Consider the following 8732-nt stretch of genomic DNA (forward strand, 5'->3'; position numbering starts at 1 on the left):
TAGAGAGAGATAGAGAGAGAGAAAGAGAGAAAGGGGAGCAGGGAGGGACAGAGGGAGAGAGAGAATTCCAAGCAGGCTCCATCCCCAGTGCAGAGCCCAATGCAGGGCTCAAACCCACAGCCCTGAGATCAGGATCTGAACCAAAATCAGGAGTTGGTTGCTTAACTGACTGAGGCACCCAGGTGCCTACAACAGATTTTTGCAGATTAATTTTGTATGCTTTAACTTTTCTAAATTTATTTATTTATTTATCCACTACCTTTACTACAGATTTGCCTTTTCCATTGAGATATTTACTTCTGTGTATTTACTAATTTTTAATTAGTGTCATTTCTTTTCAGTTTAAGGAAGCCTCTTTAACATTTCTTGTAAGGCTGGTTTAGTAGTGATATACTCCTTTAGCTTTTGCTTGTCTGGAAAATTCCTTATTTGTCCTTCAATTCTGAATGATTACCTTGTTAGATAGAGTATTCTTGGTTAGATTTTTTTCCTTTCAGACTTTGAATATGTCATGCCATGTCTGCAGTTTCTGTTGAGAAATCTGTTGATAGCCTTCTGGGATTTCCCTTTTATGTAACAATTTACTTTGTCTTGCTGCTTTTAAGATTCTCTCTCTATCCTTAACTTTTGACATTTTAATTATAATTGTGTCTTAATGTGGACCTTTTTGTTTTCTGATTACTTGAAACTCTCTGAACTTTCTGGAGCTGGATGTGTATTTCTTTTCCATGGTAGGGAAGTTTTCAGCCATATTTTTTTCTTTATTTTTGTGTCTCCATTTCTTCTTTACTCTTCATACCTTACAGAGTATGGAATTCTATGTTGGTGGTTTTTCTCTTTCAACACTTTTCACTCCATTCCTTTCTTGTTTGCATGCTTTCTGAGAAGCCAGGTGTAATTCACTATAATTCTTATCTTTGCTTCTCTGTAGATAAAGTGTTGTTTTCCTTTGATTTCTTTTAGGATATCTTCTTTAGTTTTGATTTTTTTTGTAGTTTGAATATGATATTTCTACAGATAGGCTGTTTGTTTATTTGTTTTTGCATTTATCCTGCTTGGTATTCTCTGAGTTTCCTGGAATTGTGGGTTGGTGTCTGACATTAATTTTGGTGTAATTCCTAGGCATTATTGTTTCAAATATTTTTTCTGTTCATTTCTCTCTTTCTTCTCCTTCTGGTGTTACCATTACATGTATATTATACATTTTGTAGTTAATCCAGTTCTTGGTTACTCTGTTTTCTTAATTTTGTTTCCTCTTTGCTTTTTAGTTGTTACAGTTTCTCAAGCTTGGAAATTCTTTCCTTACCTGTGTCTATTCTACTAATAAGCCATCAAAGGCATTCTTCATCTCTGTTACAGAGTTTTTTCCTCTAGCATTTCTTTTGCTTTTATTTCTTAGAAATTACATCTTTCTGCTTACACTGCCCATCTGTTTTTATGTGTTGCCTATTTTATCCTTAGAGCCATTAGCATAATAATCATATGGTTTTACTATGATAATTCCAATATCCCTACCATAACTAGGTCTGGTTCTGATGCTTGCTCTGTCTCTTTGGACTCTATTTTTTGCCTTTTAGAATGTCTTGTAATTTTTTTCTTGATAGATGTATCTGATGAACTATATAAAAGAACTTCTATAAATAGGCTTTAGTAATGTAGTGGTAAGATTTGGGGGAAGGGAAGTGTTTTTATAGTCTTATGTTTCAGCCTCAGCCTTTTAGTGAGTCTGTGCCTCTAGACTGTGAACTTCCCAAGTTCTTCTCTGTCTTCACCCTCTTAGATGGGACAGGATGACTATAGTGATGTGGAGTTTGATATTTCCCTTAATCCAGGTAGTTAGGTTTTGATACAACTCCAGCAGGCAAGGCTTTGGTAAAATATTTTCTCTTGGCGGCCGGCCTTTTTAAGGACAGAATGCTCTGACTGTTTCAGAGTTGTTCCCTTTCCTCTCCCATTTCCAGAAGCACAAGGGGATTTTTTTCTCTGATATTCACTGGAGGACCTGGTAGAGCTACTGGAAATAAAGCTTACAAAATTGTGGGACTCCCAGGATGACTAGTCCCCCTGGAATTCTCTTCTCTCAGTCTTGTCCATACTGAGTCTCCAGCAACCTCTTAGTACAGTTCAGATTTTCCTACCCTGATACCTGATTCCCAAGGAGGTTTCTTTTTGTAGATGTTTGCTCTGTAAAAGCAGTATTGCATGAAAGTTGTGGTTAATCCATATCCTTGCCAAGATTTGATGTTGACAGTCTTTTTAACCTTTGCTGAATTGTAGGAATTCTTCATTTTGGATATAAGCCCTTTTCCAATTATGGTTTGTCTGTCAGTATTTTTCTCCAATTTGTGGCTTCCCTACTCATTTTCCCAGTGACTTTTTCAATGAACAAAGGTTTTAATTTGATGAAGCCTAAAGGTTACTTTTTTCTTTTTAAGGAATATTGCTTTCTGTGTCCTCTCTAAGAGATCTCTGCCTAACTCCAGTTTGTAAAGTTAAAAATCCCGTGTTTATTTCTAAAATCTTTAGTTTTAACTTTTTATATTTTGGTTTCTGATCCATCTTGAATTTTTTTTTTTTTTTTTTTTGGTCTAGTGTGAGGTTGGAGATTAAGCTTCATTTTTAAGTCTTACATAGCTATCTAGTTGTTCTAGTATCATTCACTAAAAAGAATTTTCTTTTCCAGTTGAATATTTTTGGCAAATGTATCAAGAGCCAGTTGATTGTATGAGTCAGTTTCTGCACTCTCTTCCCACTTTTCCATGGACCTATTTTTCTATTTTTATGCCAATATCTTATTGTCTTGATTATTCTAGCTTCGTGATAGGTTTTGAAGTCAGGTAGAAGAAGTCCTCCAAATTGTGGGTTTTTAATAACTATTTTTGTTTTGATTCTTCCACATCCTTGGCACTTACATATACAAATTTTGGAATCAGCTTGTCAATTTCAAAATAATGATAATAATAATATATAGTATTTGGATTGTATTGCATTGAATGGATAGATGAATCTGGGGAGAATTGACATAGTTCACTTCATCTTGGTAATGTTTTTTAGTCTTTTGTAGATGACATGTAATTGGATTATGTTTTCTTCTTTAGTCTGAAAAACCTATTTCTTTTAACTATTTTATTTATTTAATCTACATTTAAAGTAATTATTGGTATGTTTGGATATAGGTCTCTTTTTCCTTTGTTTTCTATTTGTCTGGGCCCTCTTTTCTGGGCTTTCCCTTATAACTTTCCCTTATAACTTTCTCTGGTAACCTGAAGTCTGTCTCTAGCACTTCAAGGCTATGAGACTATAGCTTTGGGCCAGCCCACGCTACACAGATAAGGGCCTGTTCTCAGGCCAAAAGCCACAAACATCAAATCTCACCCAATGTAGTCTCCATCTTGTAAGGGTTACCTTCCCTCCAGTTTCTGCCTCCTTTAGGTCAATATCCAATGCTTTCAGAGTTAAAAAATTTTTTGGTCTTGATTTTATAATTGTTATTTGTAGGCAGGACATTTTGATCAAGTTTCTCTACTGTAGTCAGACTAGAACCTCAACCACAGCTCTTTATAGTACCTGGTATCCCAATTCCTATGACTTTCTGTGTTTTGAGGGGTGTTGAATTGGTTTGCTTCCTGCTGGAATCTCTCCCTGGAGGTACTAAATTTTTACTTTATTCTGCTCTAAGTCATTGACCTTTCTTCATGTGTTTTCTCTCTTCATGTATTGTGGCTCAGGGTTACAAATGTCACTGAGTTTCAACAAAGTTGGATTTTTTTCCTTATTATTTTTAGAATTAGTTTCTAGAAAGGGAATGGGGGTGGAAATACTCTGTCCTCTTGAAACCTGAAGTCTCTTGAGTTATTCTTAAGCATGTTTAGATTGTAAATTTTTGGGCTAGGATAGTGTCTCTTTTGCATTCTCTCAACATCAGGAATTTATAGGAGCTACATCCCCCAAATTCATGTTGAAATCCAGGTGCTTTGGGCACACAAAGCTCTCTCATGGGTCAGCGTTTCTGGCTGTTTTGGCTTAGTTGCTGTCTAAGAAACAAACTTCAATATTCCTATCTTCTCTGAACCACTGTCCTTGGCCTCTGCTTACCCAGATTTCTTTCAGGGCTAGAGCTGTACCCTATGCCTTCTCAGTGATGTATAGATCATACTGACAGAAAGGTGAAAAGCTTTTCAAGGGGAAAGCTAAAAAGATGAATTCTCTTAATGGTTTCAGGAAAAGTATCACCTCTCAAGCCTTTAAAACTTGTGTGTGTGTGTATGTATGTGTATAGACATGTGTGTTGTGGGGGGGGGCAATCTTAAAGTTCAGCATTAGGAAAATATGTTTATTCCCATGGTTTTTTCCTAAGGTCTTCCTGAGAAAAGTAATGTAAACAAATCACTTCACATATCCAGTGGCAGATCCGGTCTGCCAGAGCCCTATTCATCCTGAAGATGAATCTAGAAATCCGGTCCACACCATACACTCAGTCCCAGAGTAACTTCCATGGGTTCTCTTCCTTAGCCATGAGCTTTTCATAGACTGGTAAACTCCTCGGTGCCTAGAAGCAGCCCACAGACGTCCTCCTGTGCCCTGGAAATGTCTGTGTTTCTGTGTGAAGTCTCTGTCAATCCTAGGATGAAGGGGGTATGCGGGAACCTCCATTTTTAATTAGCCTTTAGGGCACGGCCTGCTCTCTCTGCACCGTCACAACAAAGGGAGCTTTCTTTCTCTGGGAAAGAGTATTAAGATGCAGAATTGAAATTGTATACATATCATGTATGAAACAGCTTTTATCTACTTTTTCATCACTGACAAGTGATCTCCAGTTCTGGCTCAACCATTTACCAGTTGTATAACCTTGGGCAAGTTCATGTCTTAGCCTAATTAATCTAGTTTGCTCCTTTATAAACTGGGGGTGATCACATTTTCCCTGACCATCTACCTCAGACACTCAGGAAGGCTTAAAGGGTAGCCTGGAAATGGACAAGTGTTGTTAAGAATATAAAAATGGGGTGCCTGGATGGCTCAGTCTGTTGAGCATCTGACCCTTGATTTTGGCTCAGGTCATGATCTCAGGGTGGTGAGATGGAGCCTTGTGTCAGGCTCTGTGCTCAGCAGGGAGTTTGCTTGGGATTCTCTCTGTCTCTCTCTCTCTGGCCCTCCCCCTCACTCTCTCTCACCCTCTCTGTCTAATAAATAAATAAACTATTAAGAAAAAATGGAAAAATAAATTATTGATACTACTGCTGAGAGAAGTTTTTCTTATGAGGAGGGATGACTTAAAAAGGAAATCTTGGGACACCTGAGTGGCTCAGTTTGCTAAGCGGCTGCCTTCAGCTCAGGTCATGATCCCAGGGTCCTGGGATGGAGCCCTGAATCGGGGTCCCTGCTCAGGGGAGAACCTGCTTCTCCCTCTCCCTCTGCCTGCTGCTCTGCTTACTTGTGCTCTCTCTCTCTCTCTCTCTGTCAGATAAATAAATAATCTTTTTTTAAAAGATTTTATTTATTTATTTGACAGACAGAGATCACAAGTAGGCCAAGAGGCAGGCAGAGAGAGAGGGGGAAGCAGGTTCCCCACTGAGCAGAGAGCGCAATGCGGGGCTTGATCCCAGGACCCTGGGATCATGACCTGAGTTGAAGGCAGAGGCTTTCACCCACCGAGCCACCCAGGTGCCCCAAAAAAAAAAAATCTTGGAAAAAAAAAAAAAAAAAAGGAAATCTTGGTTGCTTTCTGAGACAGCTCAGTTCTGGACTAAAAGCAGAATATAGGGCAATGTGGCAGTGAGTTTACAGAAGGCTCCAGGGCCACTGCCACACGTCTCCTCCTTTCCTCAGCCCTCCCTGCCCCCGGGGGGAGACAGTAATCTACACTGGGCAGGACACCCCTCCCCCGTGCTGCCAGGCCACCTATGCCGCTGGGCCTTGTCAGAGGGCTGACAATCAGCTCCCTGCTGCTTTCTCATCTTTTAAAATCCAATTAAACATCTCTGGCCACAGCTTGACAATTGTCTGGGCTCCACACAGTAGAGCTTCACCTGAGGTGGCATTAGGAAGCCAACAGAGAAAAAGAAAAACTTCTTTATCCTGGAAAGACCATGCCCCCGGTTCCTGAAGGGGTGGAGCCATTGTGAGGTCTGACTGAGAAGGTGCCAGGTTCAATTCTGAATGTCAAGATGTCAAAGGTCAGGTAGCAGATTTAACCTCATCAGCGCGGGTTCCCGTGCCTAGGAGCGATCTGGTGGTTTAAGCGTCAGCAATGGCATAAGGTATGTGTGACAAACAGCAGGTCTGAGTGGGATGTCTGGGCAGGGAGGGATGCTGGAAGCTTAGGAAAGGACAGCTGACAGGGGACCTTGAATCTAAGAGTTATGCTGAACCGTTGGGCCTGACCTTTTATAGAAGGCAGGAGGATTCTGCTGGGCGCAGTGTGTCCCACCCTACAGGTTGCCGTCTTGTAATGTCTAGCCATTCCCGAAGTTTTCTGAGGTCCATCCAGCCCAGCTAATCATAGTGCACTGGCACGGTTTTTGCTTAATATAACGTGGCTCCCTAACCACATCAGAGGACGAATGCTGCATCTAGAAGGATCAAAGCTTCTTGTTCTGAAGAAGTGCTGTATGGTTACTGGGTCAACCAGGCCAAACCAACCCAGGAATCTGGAGTCTGGTCCTGAATCTGCTACTAACCAGTTGGACATATGAGGAAGTTCTTTTCTTGGGGCCTCAGCTTCCTTGTTAAGAAAATGATGGGGAAAGGGACAGCTGGACCAATGATCTCTAGAGCTCCTCTAGGCGACGTCTGGGTGGCTCAGTGGGTTAAAGCCTCTGCCTTCGGCTCAAGTCATGATCCTACAGTCCTGGGATCGATCCCCGCATCGGGCTCTCTGCTCAGAGAGGAGCCTGCTTGAGGAAGGACCTCTCTCTCTGCCTGCTTCTCTGCCTACTTGTGATCTCTGTCTGTCAAATAAATAAATAAAATATTAAAAAAAAAAGAAGCTCCTCTAGAGCTAAGCCTCCTCTTTCTTTCTTTCTTTCTTTTTCTTTCTTTCTTTCTTTCTTTCTTTCTTTCTTTTTCTTTCTTTCTTTCTTTCTTTCCTTCCTTCTTTCTTTCTAACATATAATCTATTATTTGCCTCAGTGGTGCAGGTCTGTGAATCATCAGTCTTACACATTCACAGCACTCACCATAGCACATACCCTCCCCAATGTCCATCACCCAGCCACCCTATCCCTTCCACCCCTTTCAACTCCAACAACCCTCAGTTTGTTTCCTGAGATTAAGAGTCTCTTATGGTTTGTCTCCCTCCCTGGTCCCATCTTGTTTCATTTTCCCCTCCCTTCCCCCCACCCCTGCCCTGCCTCTCAAATTCCTCATATCAGAGCGATCATATGATAATTGTCTTTCTCTGATTGACTAATTTAACTCAGCATAATACCTTCTAGGTCCATCCACGTCCTTGCAAATGGCAAGATTTCATGTCTTTTGATGGCTGCATAGTATTCCACTGTATATATACACCACTTCTTCTTTATCCATTCATCTGTTGATGGACATCTAGGTTCTTTCCATAGTTTGGCTATTGTGGACATTGCTGCTATAAACATTCTTGTGTACGTGCCCCTTAGGATAACTATTTGTATCTTTAGGTTAAACACCCAGTAGTGCAATTGCTGGTTGTAGGGTAGCTCTATTTTCAACTTTTTGAGGAACCTCCATGCTGTTTTCCAGAGTGGCCACACCAGCTTGCATTCCCACCAACAGTGTAGGAGGGTTCCCCTTTCTCTGCATCCTCGCCAACACCTGTCGTTTCCTGACTGGTTAATTTTAAGCGCTCCACTTTCGGGAGGAATAGTTTCTGGTGATGGCATGTCTGCGTTTTGCGTACCGCCATTCATCTCACACATCTGGAGAACCATTTGGTTGGACCAAGTTTCTGAGGAGGTTTTAAAGATAGAATAAGTGATTTAAAAAAAAAAAAAGACAACTGCTCTAATTTAGCCTTTAGTAGATGGACTTTGGCCAATTTGGGGCATGTTTCAGAAACGGAAGCTGACTTGCCAGCAGACACAATGTGTCAACAATGCGGCCCAGGTTCCGTCTCTCTCGCCATCCACTTCTCTTCCTGCTCTTGGCTGCCGAGCTTACTGTGCGATGGGAGGGGAGACAGAGGGGAAAGGGGTGAAAAGATCCTGGAGTGGTTGAGGAAAGACTAAAGGGCAGGAGAAGGCCTGGGCTGGAAACTGGCAGAGGGGTGGGATTCAACAAGACAGAGAGAAGGGAGTCAGGCTTTGGGAGGAAACCAGATCGCGAGGCTGGCCTGTGTGCTGGGGCAAGTCGGAAGCAGGCCTGGTGAGAGCAGGAAGCCTGGGAAGGGTTGGAGGGCCTGCAGCCACCACTGCCTCCAGGCAGTTGAATTCTCCCACACTTGCTGGACCAGGACTTGGAGACCCAAACTGTGCTCTGAGATCTAGGAGCATGCTCATTGCCTGAGGACCTTTTAGAAGCATCTCGGGCCCATCCCGGCCCTCCTGAATCCCAATAGTCATTTTAACAAGATCTAAAGGAGATTCCCGTGCACCTTAAAGTTGGACAAGTACTGTCATTAAGGCCGTGGTTCTCAGTCATACTGATGACTGGGCTCTCTGCCCAGACCCTCCCTCTCCCCACCCCAAACCAGAATTTTCTGGTGATGGGGCTTGGACATTGGAAGTTTTTTTTAATTTTTTAAAAAAGGTTTTATT

Source organism: Enhydra lutris, unplaced genomic scaffold (assembly GCF_002288905.1).
Source record: "Enhydra lutris kenyoni isolate GAN:26980312 unplaced genomic scaffold, ASM228890v2 scaffoldscaffold10, whole genome shotgun sequence".
In the NCBI taxonomy this organism is placed as follows: Eukaryota; Metazoa; Chordata; class Mammalia; order Carnivora; family Mustelidae; genus Enhydra; species Enhydra lutris.